The following is an 18,744-nucleotide window of genomic DNA, read 5'->3' as shown; positions in this document are numbered from 1 at the left end:
TGATGGGGCACCTGTCCGTTATGGAAGGTGTGTTCGTGGCCATTTGAACAGGCGTTTTGGGCATCGATGGTTTGGCAGTGGTGGACCCATTGCCTGGCCCTCACCCTCACCTGATTTATCAAGCCTTGATTTCTTTCTTTGGGAGGCCCTCAAATCTATCGTGTATGAATCGCCTATGGAGATGGAATGGATCTCGTGACAAGACTCGTCTGCGCTGCTGCTGCTACTGTCAAAGAAACTCCAGGTGTGTTCGACCATGCCGGTGTCACGCATGCATCGCATCTCATGGTGGAACCTTCGAGCATCTGTTGTAACATCATGAAATGCATCCATCTCGTACTCCATTATTAATATTATGTCAAATAAATGTTTGCCACTAATTACTGTCTTGTGTTATTTCTGCTTCTTGTGCCTCTGCTACTACTTTCCCGTGACATTTCCGGTTATGGGTTCCTATGCAATTCACATTCCTTTAAAATGTTATCTACCTCCTCTAAACGTTTGTACCAATATTTTTGAGACACCCTGTATTCTAATATTCAAATACAATCAATATACAAGGTGTTCCCTAACAAGTGGGCTGTACTTCTAGGATTGATTCTGGACCTAAAGGTAGACTCAAACCTCAACATCACGAAAGGTTTTTTTTTTTTTTTTTTTAACTGTTCATTTTCTTTTACTAATCAATAATAATTACTAATGGTATCATTAATTCGGTAATAAAATATTCAAACTGTCTGAATACAGTCAACTGTATTCAGAAATATTTTAAAATGTATGCTGGTAAAATGTTAAGAGCTGGTGCTATGATCATAAGTGTAATAATAAGTTCAATGTTACAAATTAAGCAGACAAAGAATTTTGCCCTTTTGGAAATGGGTGTTTTTTTTTTTTTTCGAAAATTTTGCCCTTTTTGACTTAACATATTAAATATTGTCAATAAATAGCTTAACAGTCAATCACACTTGTTAGCTTACTTTAAACTTAGCGAGAGATTTTGTAAGTAGAGCTTTGTATCAGCGATTTTGCATGATTATATCACATAACTAGAAGTGTAGTGCATAGTAGGGGAATTGTAGGGTTTTAATTGTGGTAAAAAGTAGCATGAAGATTTTAACCACATAGGTTGGCATTTATATTTTTGTTTTAGCTAAGAAATTTCATTTCTAATAAGACTAATTTAAAACTCGAAAAAAGGTAACTTGATAGCGTAATACATAATGCAAACTTGATAGCGTAATACATAATGCAAACTTGATAGAATATACACAATTGCATTTAGGTATCTATCAGTTTATTGCAGTATTCTCAAATTAAAGTGAATTTAAACAGAAATCAAGCTTCACAACAGCCTAACAACACGCTCAAAGTATGTGCTGTGGCTTGGGGAAAAACTGAAAAGGTGGTTCTCCTACGAATCACAGCCTAATAAAATAATTGTATGATGTTTGCAGCCTTACCTTGAATGAGACATTATACAGCCAAGGATGGTTGTCTTTGTATGTGTATTTCTGAAGGGTATCTATAAGAACAATATGGATGCCCTTGAAGGAATTAAAATGGGGCCCATCAACCCAAGCTGCCCAACTCAACACCAGAGCTAACAGCTGTTCAATCAACACAGCAGCGATCCCCAAGGCAGAAGACCTTGGTGACTGCCACTGTGCTGGCTGAATAACCACCTCCTCTGCTCCCGCAGGAGGTAGTTATTGTCGGTGACTCTATTGGAAAAGGAAATATATTGTGCAAAAAAGGATAGGTGAAACAGGACTAGAGTATGTCTGCCATGGACAAAAGTAGACAATGTTATAGAAGAGATATCTTTTAAGGGAATTAAAGGTGATTTTTGCACACATTGACACTAAGTAGATCTGAAGACTTAATAAGTATTACTAGTGGCAAATAATGCAAGAAAGCAAGCTTATACAGCACCAGGGAAAAAAAAAAAAAAAAAAAAAAACTTCCCATTTCACCTATTCATTTTATCTAATACTTTATCTAGTTCCACCTTGAATTTAAGCTATCAACTTCCACAACATGGAAGCCTGTTACAGCAATCAGCCACCCACTAACTAAAGGCAAACTTCTGTACATCTATTCTGCAACCATCCTTCCTCAGGTTGAATTTTTGCCTCCTCGTGTGTAGCCTGAGCAAGAAAATCCCATTGCCATTGAACTTGCCCAGTCCATTCAAAGCCTTAAACAACTCAATCAGATCACCTAGCAGGTGCCTAGTCATCGGATGCAATTTGCAGAACTAAAATCTGTCTTGGTAAGACCACCCTTTCATCCACACTGCTCTTTGTTAACTAACATATCAGTGGAGTCCCCGTCCAGGTTCAGTGCTTGGCTCATTGTTTTATTATTATTAGCCATATAGTGCAAGGAAGCCTGAGGCTTATGCTGTACCAGCCAAAAAAAATTGAGTTACCTTGAGAGAGAGAGAGTTTTTTTTTGGTGCATCGGCTTCTGTGGCCATAATGCACCTCCCAAGGTTTTTGCAGTACTTTGATCCAAGCCCGAGGCGGGATGCGAACCCGCAACCTTTGGGTTGCTAGGCAGGCACTTTACCCACCTGGCTAGCCCGGTCGGCTGAGAGAGAGAGAGAGAGAGAGAGAGAGTAGAAGGGAATCACCAAGAAAGAGAAGAATGATGATATCCGGCTAAGGACCCTGAATATGCCAAGCCTATATCCACCAGATATGAGCCACTGGGATTATTGTTATTTTCTATATTTATTAATGATATCAATACCTACTATATTTGCAAAATATAGTAGGTATATTACCATTTGCAAACTTAGGCTTAATGCCTAAGTTTGCAAATGGTAAAAAGGTTGACAGAGTGGTTAATAACAGTAATCAGGATTAGCTACTGCAACAAGAAATAGTGAAATTGGGCAGATGTGCTGAGAAATAGCAGTTGAAGTCTAACATTGACAAATGCAAGGTACTGCATACAGATAGCAGTAATCCCAGATGAACGTTCCAACTGTTGTAAAACACTGAAGGCAGTGGCGAACAAAATGAGATCTGGCAGATATGATATTCTCTGAGCAATGCAGCTAAGCTGCCAGGTCAGCTCATGGGGTTTTTTTGTCTATGATACACAGGAACTATGAGAGCAGGAAATGACTATACCAATATACACACACTGACTGGAAAAATATGAATCTTCGTATTAATAGTCACAAACAGAAGAAATACGAATAAATATGTTGCCTTGCCAAGTATAGAGACTGCACAGGCTGTTTAACTGCAGTAATCGGAAGCCAGAAAGGAAGAAATGTGTGACCTATCAGACTTTGAAAAAGTTCTTATTGTGGGTGCACATTTATGTCTTTCAAAATACAAAAGACAAATGGTTTCTCAAAAGCATCAATCTCGGTTTCAATGACCACACGAGGGAAAGCAAGCAGCTCTTCCATATCTCAACGGCCCAAGTAAATGTGGCAGAAAAATCAACGCTTCAAGAGTGAAGCTGTTGTACTCTAAGGAGTACTAAGGAAAAATAAGACGGTCAGTAACATCTAAATTCAACCAAGTCCAGAACTTTTCTATTTCAACCCATACCATGCGCAGGAAATTGAATAACTTGGGTATTGGCAGCTGCCTGCCTATTCCGAAGCCAGAGAAAAACAGAAAATTCCACTTGCTGTGGTGCTGAGAGCATTGCAACTGGACAGTGGGACAATGGAAGTAAGTCACATGGTCAGACGAATCACAACACAGTTCTGCACTGATGGTATGCAAAGAGTGTAACAAGAACCTGACGAATCAATGAACCCTGCTTGCTTTGTTAAGATAACTCAAGCATCTGAAGGTGATATCACGGTATGGAGAATGTTTTATTGGAAAGGACTGGATCAGATGATACTGGTGGAAAGTCAAATGTCATCAAAGGAGTATCTGAATTTTGTATCAAATCTACCCCACCCTGCAATATTGCATTTATCCTGAAGGTGATGGACACTTTATGGATGACAATGCAGCAGCTTATGCCAGAATCATGCAAAAATGGTTCAGCAAACATGACATGGATTTCCACCATATTCCTTGGCCCCCCCCCACATTTTCCTGATCTCGATTTTTGAGAATGTATGTGATATGCTGAAGAGAGCTATTCAGCAATGAAGTTCCTGTTTGTTATTTGTTTTTTTTTTTTTTTTTTTTAGGAGCATTAGCAACTAAGGCCATATTGCTCCGGGGATATGCAGTGGTCAGTCCCTGACCTTTCCGCATTTGGTGGTCACGGGTTCGAACCCCGGTCTAATCAAGAAGCGTGTGCTACGCACTGCTGCTCCTGCCCACCTGGCTATGGAGGCACCAATGAAGTTCCTTTTCCTTCAACTTTATCATAGCAAAGTTGAAAGAAGAGATTTAGGCCTGACGTAGCCCAGTGGTCAGGAGCGAGAGTGCATCGCACGCGTTCCTTGAGTGGACCGGGGTTCAAGCCCGTGACTACTAAATACGATAAATATTTGTATTGACGATTTATTGTAAACTCTACTGACTTGGTTGTCGTGCCGGAGTATAAACAGAAAATTTATTTATTTATTTATATTTCGCCAGAGTAATAGTTACAATTACACCTAAACTAAGACACAAAACATATTACACTGCACACTTGCTGTTATTCAAAACAAAGCTAGCCCAATCTGATACTGAATAAAAGTTTGCATTTTTATTGACCAGCGTGTACATAAGGCAATGGTTAGGCTGCATCTTGAGTACTGCATACAGATCTGTAGACCTCATTTTGGGAAGGATGTAGATCTGCTGGAGCAGGTTCAGAGAAGGGCAATGAGATTGGCAAAGGGAACAAAAGGGTGGTCATAACAAGAAATGCTTCAGTTCACTAAATTGCTGCATCTCAAGAGTAGACACCTGTGAGGTGATCCGATTGAGGTATTTAAGGCTCTGAATGGATTATTCAAGCTCACTGCTGATGGCATTCCTCTTCTTGTTCAGACTACACGAGGGGACAAATTCAAATCGAGGAAGGATGGTTGCAGGATAGATGTACAGAGGTTCGACTTCAGCCAACAGGTGATTGATTGTTGGAACAAAATCCATCTGTTGTTGTGGAAGAAGGTAGTTTGAATAAATTCCGAAGGAACTAGACAAATTACTGGAGGATATGGAAAGTTTTTATTTATTTATTTTTGCTGATGTTTTATAAGCTTGCTTTATTGCATGAAATACCACTACTACTAACAATAATATTGCTCTGGTTGAAGGAGATTTACTGAGAGATTCTATTGCCAAGGAAATGAGTGATTTTTTTTTTTTTTTTTTTTTGTAATAAAGATAGGTGGGCCAGAACCAAGGTGTGTTAGACCGAAGCAACAAATGATGATGTTACCAAGAGATTGCAGCTTTTAACAGGGTAAATAGTGCATTATTATTCATGGGGAGACTAACGATATTAAACAATCATGACCTGATGATTTGTCGGATAAACATAGGACCATGCTGAAAAAATGCTGTCAGTTATATGAGAATGTGTGTCTCAATTCTGCTCAGACACAATAGGAGGGATTGTAGGCTGAAAGCCTTGTGGATTAACTCAAGACTTGGGGGCCTCTATAAGACTATAGGGGAGAAATTTTTTATCAACATGGCTGGCAATTGCAAGTAGAAGAAATGTATTTTGTAGAGATGGCATTTATTTGAACAAAGGCGATACAAAGATTTTTGCCGGTATCATTGAAGATACTGTAAGAGTTGAGGGAAACTGCTTGTTTGGAGGAAAAATGGCAATACAGACCTGCATTTATGTGATATGGGTCAAAGTAATGCTTGAAAACATCAAGAATTCTTGTTTGTTGCAGCAACAGCTGATGTTGGCAGGATGTTCAGTGTGTAGCAATGTTTCAAATGAGCAGGAAGATAAAGCTAGGGGAAACAAACCTAAACATTTTCAAGTGGTGTGTCAGGGTAGTAAACAATAAAAATTACTTAGTCTTAATTGTGTCTACAGTAATGTCAGGAGTGAAAAGGGTGAATTTGAACTTCTGGTTAGGACAACTAATGCCGACATAATAGGGCTAACAGAAATGTAGTGCCAACCAGAAATTGCTGACAATGAGTTCCACTATTGTAACGTATAATGTATATAGGAAATATAGAAGGGGTGATGGGTTCACGTTTCTTATCAAAAGCAGTCTGAGCATAGAGTTTTTTCTTTGTCAGAAGTTGTCTGCCAGCATAGAATCTGTGTGGTGTTAGTTGGAAGCTAATGCATAATGGAGAGTGGAAGTAATCTACAAACCAGAAGACTGCAAATGGTATGACAAGAGTCTCTACATACTGATGGAATGGGCAAGAAAGTGTGAATGTCTTATAGGTGTCTTCAATCTGCTTCCAATTGATTGGAATAAGTGGGAGGGAAAATCACCATTGGGAATAAAATTTTAAAATAAACTAGATGAACATTATTTGCACCAGCATGTTAGAGAAAATACTAATTGGTAAGAATATTCCTGATCTCATCACCACTCACGAATCAGATGAGATCACAGGGCTTAAAGTACAGGAACCAGTGGCAGGTAGCAATTGCGCAGCCGTTACTTGGAAGAGGAAGAAAGATGTTGCAGTAGTTAAAGGTAAAGACACAGGTTTTAATTTCAGAAAAGAGGACTATGACAGTTTAAGGCACTGTAAGGTCTTAAATCTCTCTGCAGTCTGACCAATTAATTGGTCAGACTGCAGAGAGATTTAAGAGCGAGTGAGAGAGCAAATACATTAAAATCATGCAATACTTTTAAAACAATAATCACAGAAGCCATGCATATATGTCATTAAAAAAAATACAGCACAAGGAGGATGAAAAATATAGCACAAGGAGGATGCTGAGATGGATGAATATGGGGCTTGCCAGTCTAAAAGGGCAGAAAAAGATAGCATGGGAAAGTTACAAAGCAATGAAAAGTATTGAAGCCTACAACAGCTACAAGTTTATCTGTAATAGTACCACAGATACAATTAGGGAGACCAACACAGTTAGGGATAAACAGTTCAGCCTGGCATGCTCCCGAGCCATTTCTGATCTCCATGCACACGTTAAGAATAATTCCCATGCTCCTCCAGTACACATACCAAGAGCCATGATCTTGGTGGTATTATTTAAGGATGTACCGTGGCTCTAAATCTCCACTGTTAACAAAGGAGGCAGTCGGCTTTGAAAGCTTCACAGGTTTTTTTTTTTTTTTTTTTTTTTTTTTAAGTAGGTACCCAAGACTCTTTCAACCCAACAAGTCATCCCCAGACAGGGGCAGTGGGAAAATATTTAATCCTACCGGTAACTCACTGGTTGGGGACTAGTAGTTGATTGTTTTTACACCTTTCAAAACAATGTCTTTAGTCTTATATATGCCACTTTTTTCTTTTTTTTTTATCCATTTATATTATTTTTCACCTGACAAAAGCCAAGTGGCCCTGAGAGACAATATCACTTACATTACTCCAGTATGTCTAGTCAAGTACTGTTCATTGGCAGTGTATTCACAATGACATATTTTTCACTGTCCAAAATATATGTGAGAATTATCGTGGAAAATAAAGAGAAATTTCAGTAGATTTTGTGGCCAGAAACAATAAATCAACTAACCCTAGCACATTTGCATTCCAGGAAGATTTCACAATAATATCCTTCATTACCAAAAAATGGTTAGAACATTATTCTGAAGGGTAAATCATGGCAGTAACACCAATGCTTCGACAGGAGGGGCAGGGAAGCCATAGGTAGAGGGGAAAACAATATCGAACAAGTTGTGTGCTATGTATGATATGAACTGGATGCTGGTCCATGGCAATTTTTTCTTCCAAAATGAAATTAGAAGCTATCTGTTTGCGAGTGGTAATATACAATGACTTCTAACAAGAAAAACAAAAATGACAGTAATAAAACATGTGCACACAAAGTGTTGTAATACAATTGTTTTTCTATTCCAACCATGAAGAACTTTCAAGTAGTGAATGCCACAATAACCTAAGAAAAATGGATATGAATGATTTCATGATTATTGTTGTTTTGGTTTTTAGGAGCATTAGCAACTAATGCTATATTGCTCCGGGATATGCGATGAGCATTCCCTGACCTTTCCGCATTCTCCGTATTTGGTGGTGACGGGCTCTAATCCCGGTCTAATCAAGAAGCATGCGCTGCGCACTGCTGCTCCTTCCCACCTGGCTACGGAGGCACCTTCATGATTATAATATTTGTCATATATAAAAGTAACTTTAATAGAAATTTATTAATTTTTTTCAATGAAATACATTATTTCAAAGTATTTTTTTTGTAAATATTGGTTTAATTTGTTGTGTTGAAATAGCTTTGAGCAATTCGTACCTTTAAACTTAAATTTGGCAGAAATCAAAGTTTTGCTATCATCTTTCCTGAAAGTTCAAGAATAATTAATAAACTTTATTCTATTAAAACTAATGAGTATTTTCAGTGGCAAAAAACACATTTGCAAAATTTTCAAACTGAAAATAATAAACATCACAGTCTAATGGTAAAAGGTCAAGCATTAGAACACTAAAAGCACAATTCAAAAAACAAATTTTTATTTATTTATTTATTTTTTTTTTTTTTACAATATAAAAGACTGGGCCTGTCAGGGGATGAGATGTGTATTATAAAAGGGAGCCAGATTAAAAGAAAGATCTCCTTACACTGTAATACCAAGTACAGTGGACCCCTGCTCCATGACATTAATCCATTCTAGAGACACCATCATATTGTGAAAATATTATAATATGAATCCAACAACAACACTGTTTTTGGAGAATTTGTTCCAAGACCATGGAAGTTGAAATTTTAGCTATACAGCAATACCCCACATAGCACTGATAATTGGTACCGAAACTGTTCTGTGTTAAGTGAAACTGTGCTGATTGAGGTGTAATTATAATGGGTAGCAGATTTGAATTTGAATTGAATGCATATATAAGTCTATATAATATATATGTTTATAATAGTCTATAAACAAATCTAAGTCTATAAATCTATAAAGAATTTATGCTTGATAGCCAATTAAAAGGATTTGAAATAAAAAATATTGCAAAAATTTTATTAATGAAAAGGTAACATCATAAGAGATGAGCAAAAAGTTTTGTTTCTTTAGCTATTTCAGTAATGAAATCTGGTGAAGTCATCTCTTCTTTTTTCTTGGTGTACAAGTCTTCGTAGCATCAAATCCCATCTTGTACAATTTGCATATCTTGATGCTATCATCAAGATTTCATCAAGATATGAAATCTGAGTGTTGAACGTATCTTGATGCTATGCATCAAGATACGTTCAACATTCGGATTTCCTTTCATAATTGCCTCACAGGCCATGTCAATCCCCCCAAAAACTTTCTCCAATTCTTCTGCTGATAATTCTTTTGGTGCCACTTGTGTTTATTTTCCTCTTCTTCATATGCAATTTGCTCATCAATTTCAAGGAGAATTACATCATCTAAGTCAATACAGTCGTACATTGGCAGTGTCCAAAAGTTTCAAATCCAAATGTTTTTTTTTTTTTTTTTTGTTAGTTGTTGGCACATCGGCTTCTGTGGCCACATTGCACCTCCCAGGGTTTTTGCATTTTCTACTCTGATCCAAGCCCGAGGCAGGATTCGAACCCGCGACCTTTGGGTTGCCAGGCAGGCACTTTACCTACCCAGCTAGCCCAGTCGGCTTAATCCAAAGTCTTTTCAGATCTTCACAGTGTCTTTGGCAATTGTCTGAGCTTGCATTTCCAAACCAATGAAATCATTTTCCAAATGTCGCAAAACATGCTGCCAAACAGAAAAAGGGGTAAAAAATAAATTGTGAAATTAAATGTTTGAAAAGCTATCACGTTTGTCTCGTCAGGATAGAATTAAGAATACTGAACACTGTTTACGTTGCAGCTGACTGCCCGAGGGAAGCTATTGGCACACGTGCATGTGAGACAATAGAGTTGGCACCGCAGCATATGTGTACATGTATGTATATGATGCGGTGAATGAGTTTTAATATGTACAGTAAATTTTCGACCTAAACTTAATTGAAAACCGTGTTATAGTGAAACCCGTGCTAAATAACTAAGGTATTTATATCTCTAAGAGGTGATTTTTATAATGGAAATTGTACATATTGATTAAAACTAATATACTGATTAACGCACAATGCAAAAAAATCACTTCAACTAAAGGAACAAAAACAAAAAAGATGTAACTATAAACAGGGGTAAAGGGAAGGGTTTTGGCTTTTGCAAAAGTGACTGCATTGGGACCAACTGATGATGTTACTAATAGCAAATTCTAAATTGGAAGCATTCAAGGAATTAATCACGGAAGCTACTAGGCTATTCATACCAACTAAAAAAAATACCATCCAGGATTTAGACCTAAATAGATGTCAGATAAACTAATGAGACTCGTGGCAGAGAAAAAAATTGCACGGAACAAATTATCAGGAGACGCAGATGCCTATGGTAGATATAAGATGTCTGTAATCAAGTCATAAAGAATGTTAGGCAAGTAAACACAGATTATAAGAAATCTTTGGCAAAGAAAAACAGTAGACTCCTTTACTTAGTGGAGAAGAAATTGTTGAAGTTGAAAATAAGAAAGGCACCTAGGGTGGATGGGATCTATCTATCCAGTTATATTAAAGGAGGCAGCAAAGGAAGTAAGCAAACTCTTAGCCATAATTATGAAAGCTTCTTTCAACTCAAGGGAGGTCCCCATGACTGGAGATGGGCAAATGTGTCCCCAATTCACAAAGGGAGATCAAAGCGTGACAAGTAATTACAGACCTGTTAGTTTAACTTCTGTTCCAGAGAAATTTCATTGAATACTATGATGTGATCATAAAGGAACTGGATGCAAAAAATAATTCTGATATCATATACTTGTATTTTAGGAAAGCTTTTGATACCGTTGCACATGGAAGACTACTGTACAGATTGGAGCAGCATAGGATTAAGGGCAAGTTGCTACAATAAATAAAAGGATGGTTAAGTGGGAGAAGACAATGGGTGATAATCAATGGACACTGCTCTTTGTGGACTAATGTTATTAGTGGGGTTCCCCAGGGTTAATGTCTAAGTTTGCAGACCATACGAAGGTTGGCAGGGTTGTTAATGACAGGTGCACTACTGCAAAAGGACCAGGAAAAGTTGAACAGATGGACTGAGAGGTGGCAACTGAAGTTTAACATTGACAAATGTAAAGTACTTCATATGGGTAGCAGTAACCCCAGAGAAACCTAGGAACTGGGTGGTGCTACACTCAGGTAGTGGAGAATAAAAGGACCCAGTGTAACTGTGCAGTCAGATATGAAGTTTTCTGAGCAGTGCAGACAGGCTGCAAGAGTAGCTCATGGGGTCTTGTCGATGATATATAGGAATTTTGCTTGCAGGGATAAGGGGGTGTTATCCCCTTGTATAAGGTAATAGTCACGTCACCTTGTGTACTGTATACAGGTCTGGAGGCCTCATTTTAAGAAATAATGTTGAGCTACTGGAATGAGATTAGCGAGTGGAATAAAGGGTTGCTGTTAAGAAGATAGGCTTAAGTTATGCAAATTGCAGCATCTGTATACTTGGCGCCTGTGAAGTGATCTGATTGATGTGTAAAAGTCCTTGAATGGTTTGAGAAAGCTCAATGCTGATGGGATTCTTTCTCTTGCTCAGATTACTCACCTGAGGGGACATAAATTCAAATTGAGAAAAGATGATTGTAGAATAAATGTGAAGAAATTTGCATTTAGCCAGTGGGTGGTTGACAGTTGGAACAAACCTCCATCTGTTGTAGTGGAGGTCAACAACTTAAATAAGTTCAAGGCAGAACTAGACAAACATTTGGAGTGAATGGAAAGGTTTTTTTTTTGGCAGGTGCTATATAAGCTTGCTTTCTTCTATCATATGCCTCTACAAACTCGACCAACACGTTTTCAAACGCTGCTATTGGTAGAGAGGAAGGACCACGTGGTTTGGTCAGTGATACTTGTAAACTCATCGTAAAGTGAAGTAGGTGCTGGTTGACATGATCACTGGTTAGTAGAATCAGCCGCTTTATAGAATCAAATTTCAAAAAACCAATTATAATGCACTACATTTTCATCCTTATCATATGTTCAGTTATAAGAGTCAATTTTTAACACCTTTGTGATAGTTTTCTAAAGCACATTTCTTGAGGTTACTACTATAAAACAATTTGCTGTTTCCAGTTTATTGGGCTTTTCTGTTAGTGCAATCTATTATAAACGGGTAGTAAACTCAATCTTATTGCATTTGCAATAATATCGATAAGTGGAATTCTGTGGGTTTTTATGTTATTATGGTGAAATATGTTTCCCCTTCCACAAAATCTTCAATCATATAAAAAATATAAATAAAATTTCACAACTATCCTTCATTCCTACTTTTTAAGCTTCATAAACTTGTTACTCCGTATCTCACTAGCACGTATCATGTAGTTGCAATTTGTGTGTACCGTGGTCTTTGTTATTGATTGCTTATCTTTTTTATTGTTTTACATTTTACAACCCCCCCAAAAAAAGTCAGTGAACAGTAATATCAATTAATTGATATATATGTATTACACTATTAATTAAGCTATGTACGTAAGCATAAATTTATTTTGCCAACCTGTGGAAAATATTCTTCCTATTTTCACTTATTTAATTTTGTTAATTGGTAGGGTAATAAAGTGTAAATTTGTGCTTTATATCATTACTTTTATACCCTGCGGATAATATTCCTCCTATTTTTGCTATTGGAATCGCTGTTTAATAGAATTTTAGAATATAGACATAATATTCAATTATATAGATGAATATAGGAGTTAATAAATTCAATTTGCAAACATGATCACAATGACTGGCGCTTACTACATATATGAACTATTCACAAAGTGGGGATCCACTGTACTTCAGCAGTTTCCAATAGTCTAATGCAGGAATACTGTAAAGAGATCTAAAAAGGAGACATAATTAAATGCAATAAAATGAGATGCACCATGATTGACCTTTGGATAAATTAATTCTCCCCCCCCCACAAGAAAAAGCCACTTTAAACTTACAAGTGAAGTTTTCAATGCTCAAGTACAGGTAACCCCCGCTGAGTGCAGGGATTATGTTATGACCAACGTCCACACACACTAATTCTGCATTCGGTGGGACATTGTTGGCATGAAAAAAATGGGGGGGGGGGGGGGGGTTAGGTTCTGAAACTTTATGTAGGAAATTAAAATCATAATCTGTGTTACAAATGGTACAATTTATTTTTAAAATAAATTAACAATTTCACTTTATAATTTAAAATGTACAGGCAGTTCTTGCTTTATGAGTTCCCCCCCCCCGCCCAAGTATTAAGTATCAACAAAATCAAAAATATGAAAATTAATTGCAAAAAAATGAATGTTAAACATTCATAAATAGTGAATCTCAACCCACATGCGGAGCTATTCAAATGTACCCAGCTTTACGATATTAATCCGTTACAGAGACACCATCGTATCGTTAATATATCATAATGTGAACCCAATAACACATTGTTTTTTGCTAATTCGTTTCAAGATCTCGGAAGTTAATTTTCACTGTATAACTAAGCTATTTATCTCTCTAAAATGTCATTTTTAAGTCCATGAGTGTGATCTTAAGGCCATATAAAAGGTTGTGAGCTTGGTTTGTAAATTGTATTAGTTTCCAATTCAAATCATTAAAATGCACTACACTTTCATCATTATCACATGTTTCGTTTTAAGAATCAATTTTAAACGCCTTTGTTATATTTTTCTAAAGCACATTTCTGCAGGTCACGACCATAAAACAATAAAAACAATTTGCACTTCAGGTTTATTGGGCTTTTCTGTTACTGCAAGAAATTATAAACAGGTAGTAAACTCGATCTTCTTGCATTTGCAAAAAATGCCGATAGCTGGAATTGAGATTTTTTACGTTATGGTGAAATGTGTTTCTCCTTTACGGAAATCTTCAATCATATAAAAAACAATTTTAAAATCTTCTTTTCATTCCTTTTTTTTTAAAGCTTCGTAAACTTGTTACTCCACACAAATCATGTTAGTTGCAATTTGCATGTGCCACTAAAAAATGCTTATTCATGCAATCTTGAAATTTATAATTAAAAGAGATTATCTTGGAAACAAATGCCTCTTGAAACATTTCTGAAGAAGAGGATTCCTTGTGTAACAAACCAGCGAGTGCCGAGCCAATAATGAGTGATCAACGAGTGTGCATTTAGTCAATGATGATGAAAAATAAACATTCTTAAACATTTGTAAGTCGTAAATAATTTCTCTATTATTATAATTTGCTTGATTTTACAGACTACGTTTTCATTTCTTTGGATAAATCAATCATTGTTTAAACAAAAACTAATTAGCTAACTAATTTCATTGTTGAGAACGTGACCACTATTTTTAACCTTATATCTATGCAAAATAAATTCTTGCTTTACAAGTTTTCACTTTACCAGCGTGCGCTAGGAACGAATTAACTCGTAAAGTCGAGAACTACCTGTATTTGAACTAAAAAAAATCAAAATATATGGAAGTAACATTTTTCTGTGCAAATTTTTGCTGGAATGGGAGTTTCAAAAATAAACAGCAAGACTGACGTCCTCCACAATTTCTCATCTCTCATTCCATTGATCCAACTGAACAACAGCGAGTTCTTGTCCCTAACGTAAATGTAAAGAGCCTCTATGTAAAAAGAAAACTAAACCCAAAAAAAAAAAAAAAAAAAAAACCAAAACTAAATTTTGGAAAAAACAGAAACTTAATCGGGTATAACGCTTCCATTATGGAATCGAAATGAATTCCCACCTAAGTTTAAAATAAAACTGCATGCTGAAAAAAGTGAAACAATAAAATAAACTTAACTGACCATGACTTACCAACACATATGAAGAAACATTTAATTGATGAAACTGCTAGCAGAAGGTGAACATATTTTGAAGTTGACCTATTTACAAAATCCGTAATTTTTGTTTGTCGCTGTTTTGTCATGATCTTTCTCGTGTCAACATAAGAAACTGTAATATCGTCAGTGCCTCTCTTAATTCTCATACTCCTAAGAAAATCAGGATCTTCCTGCATAATCTCCTTTAGGAACTCAGCTGCTTTCAGAATCTCTGATATACCCTTGTTTGTTAGTTCAGGTTTCTTCTGCTCTTCATTTTCTTCTCTTCACAAACATCTTTATTGGAGTCCAGTAGTTCTTCTAACTCCTCGTTTTTTAATTCCTCCTGATGGGAATGAATATATGTTCTAAAATTTCTTCCTGGCCTATATCACTAAATCCCTAACCTCCAATAATGTTTGAAAGTTTAATAATTTTCTCAACTTCTGTCTGAATTATATTAAGGTATTGTGAGTCAGGGAGTAGCTTCTTCCAACAGTTCTTCAAAATTGACTTCTTCATTTCAGTCCATGACTGTTAATATTGTTAACTCAGCCCAACACTGACGCATGTTTTTATCTATATATGTTTCAATTTTATCAACAAGATTTGCCAAGCTTATCCTTAGATAATAACACTTAAAAGTCAAAATGATCCCTTGGTCCAGAGGCTATAAAATTGATGTGTTCAGAGAAAGAAACAAGTTTTGCATTTGGACTGCAATCGAGAAGTGATACTGGGTGACTTGTCTAAGATAAGGAGCACCTTGAATGATAAATTCTTATTTTTCATATATCCTTCAACTTCAGGTACGAAACAATGCTCTAAACCAGTTACTAAACAGCAAGCCAGTCAGCTATGTTTTTCTATTCCATTGCCAAGGGAGCATTTATTTTTGCCTTTCAAAGCCCTTGGTTTTCTGAACAATACACTAATAAAGGCTTGCATTTATAATTACCAGAAGCATTACAACAAAATAGGAAAGTGATTCTGTCCTTTGACACTTTGAATCCAGGTGGAACTCCTTTGGATAAATATGTCCTGTCGTGCATTTTTTCCAATAGAGTCCAGTTTCATCGCAGTTAAAAATCTGATCTGCCATATATCCTCCCTCTTCTATTACATTTTTCAATTCAGGTAAAAAAAAAATTTTCCACTGCATCCACATCAGCAGAAGCAATTTTACCAACAACTTTAATATTGTGTAGATTTGCTCTTTTTTTAAATCTATTGAACCATCCCTTGGATGTACTGAAACTTGATTCACCATTTGCACTAGAAGTGCAAAACTTTGTGATGATAAATACATTTGGCCTTGATCGTATTAGAACTGAGTGGCACATTTCTATTCCTTTGGTCTTCAATCCAAATATTCAATAACCGTTCCATTTTTATAATAAGCATATCACGTAGACTAACAAAAGTGGATTTTGCACTTGCAGTTCGTTGCCAACCTAAGTCTTTCTTTAATTTTGTCCTCACACATTTTAATTGTTCATACTGATGATTCGTTGCACTCACATTCTTTGGCTAAAGATGCACATGTTCTTCCTTGCTCTATTTATCCCAAAATAATAATTTTCTCATGCAATGACAGAATTTCTGTTTTACTTCTTCCCAGAATCACTTTCAGATGTAAAGGCACGCTTTGAAGCCATTACGTTAGGGTTCTATTGAAATAAAATATAAATTCACTCAATGACAAAACACGCACAATGAAGTCACTAGCAAAAACTAAAGCAGACTAAGGGGTCATTCAGGTATTATTTCATGCTGTTTCTGAGAACTGCTGAGTTGAAAGACACATAACAAAAAATATATATTGTAATAAAAAAGTAGATACAATGTAGAGGATAAATTTTGAGTGACTGCAGAACTTCAAGGTGCCACAAAACAGCCGTCTCTGATAACAAAGTCGCTTAGAATGAAATCAATGGCACTATAAATTCAATCATGCTAAAGCAACCACACAATATATAATAAGGTAGCATGGCTGAGTCAGATGCTCCGTGGTACTGCTGCAAACCTTGGGCCACGCTCGACGGGGGGGGGGGGGTGTTTACCTGTATATCATATTAATGGAACAGTAAATCAGGAATATGGCAAAAGTTAAAAATGACTGCATGCAAAAAAGTAAAATCCCATCCCTGAGAGCTGGCACCTAGATGCAGTGCCTTCCATGTTAATAAGGCTTTGGAGTATATAAAATCCTGACTGCACTACAAGAACTAGGAAACAAATACTAATCAATACAGCTTGGAAGGACAGGTTTGCAGAACGGTGTCAATCAAAATCAATCACATAAAACTATACGCAATTGAACTTTCACCCAGATTAGGATCCTTGCCACATTTCTGAAAATAAGGGTTTTTAGGCTAGCCTACTGTAATTGGAATAAAAGTGTGTGCCTTATTTGTACCAAGCAGTAAAAGGTATTTACTTTTCACAAATGATGTTTCCACGATCTTAGAATGCAAATTCCTCCATGGTCTGGAAATCACCCTCACCAAAATTCCATCATGAATTTGTGGCACCTAGTGGGAAAAGAGATACAAAAAATGAAACCTACAATTCTCAGTAGCAAAAAAATAATTACCATCAGACCATAAGATGCACTTTTTTTACCCCTGGAATTGCTGCCTAAACTGCTTCTTATGGTCAGAAGGTATACTAGATGCACAAGGTGGAAATTATCTTTAGCTGTGGCTAGAGACAGTATGGCCAAAATAAGGTGACTGCCAAAAAAAAGTCAGCTCTTTTATTGTGCAACCATTACTGATCACACCTAACAAAGGCAACAAAAAGGATAGTATCTGAATTACACGGGGATTCTAGTTGGCTAAGGCTGCCCGTATTCCCAGGAGGCCTTAGCAAACTGAAGCCATTGGACATTTCAATTAACAAAAACCCCTTTAAAATATTCGTGCATAAGGAGTGGATCAGAGGGATGAAGGCACCAAATCATAATTTGATATCAACAGGAAGAATCAAGTGACCATTTGCAAAGTGTGAATGGATGAAAAATTAGTGGGAGTTAGTAAAACAACAGTTGCCATGCATTTCAAGAAATGCAGAATCAGCAGTGTCCTTATAGCCCTGAAGATTATGAACTCTTTGAAGACAGTTCAGACCATAATATTAGTGACAATGAGTGTAAAAGTAGCAATGGCATTCTACAATGCATAAAAGCTTTATTTCACACTGATATTTTGTTTAGTAAGAACTTCTGAATTTTTGTTTCAAATAATCATATATGCAGCAAAACATTTGTTCCCAAAATCTGCATTCTGAAATTTCAGTGCATCTTATGGTCCAAAACATACAGTATTTTGTTTCTAGAATCATGAAATTAGCAGTGGTTGTATAGCCTATTAATTTTCCATATTTTTAAATTATTTCTACTAGGTTATATATATATATATAGTTTTTTTTTTTTGAAGAATTTTAAATTTTCCTAATTAATGGTATTCATTCATTTAATTGGGAGGGGAGATTAAAAATCCAGTTAATATATACCATGCATTTCCTCAGTAGTTCTTAAATCAGAGTGACTTTCCCTTGCATAAAATGATACAATGAAGAGTGCATCTTTTTACAGTATTATTGATGCACTGTTTAATTAAATGTCTAATATTATTTATATATTAGACATTTTTTATTTTCATTTTTTTATAAATATTATGCAATAAATGTAGCATAGTGATGAATGTTATACAATGCACCACTGAAATAGCAAGTCTGAATGAAATACAGCAATGGTTAGTAAGGCCAAATGAAGCAAGAAAGACAAACTTATACAGCATCAGCAAAAAAAAAAAAAAAAAAAAAAAAAAATTCTACA

At 36.2% G+C, this 18,744-nt stretch overlaps 1 protein-coding gene across 1 annotated transcript in view; it reads right to left on the bottom strand.

Moving 5' to 3' along the window:
• Positions 1-17,439, bottom strand: part of vih (ubiquitin conjugating enzyme vih) — a 50,185-nt gene extending 32,746 nt beyond the window's left edge. The window contains exon 1 of the mRNA XM_090376838.1: positions 17,344-17,439. The gene's annotated coding sequence lies outside the window, so the exon portion shown is untranslated. The remainder of the gene's footprint in view (positions 1-17,343) is intronic.
• Between the last annotated feature and the right edge of the window lie 1,305 nt (positions 17,440-18,744).

Source organism: Mastigoproctus giganteus, chromosome 7 (assembly GCF_048544385.1).
Source record: "Mastigoproctus giganteus isolate SK-2022 chromosome 7, ASM4854438v1, whole genome shotgun sequence".
Classification (NCBI taxonomy): Eukaryota; Metazoa; Arthropoda; class Arachnida; order Uropygi; family Thelyphonidae; genus Mastigoproctus; species Mastigoproctus giganteus.
Note: the sequence above shows the minus strand (reverse complement) of the source record. Positions and strands in the feature narration are given on the sequence as shown.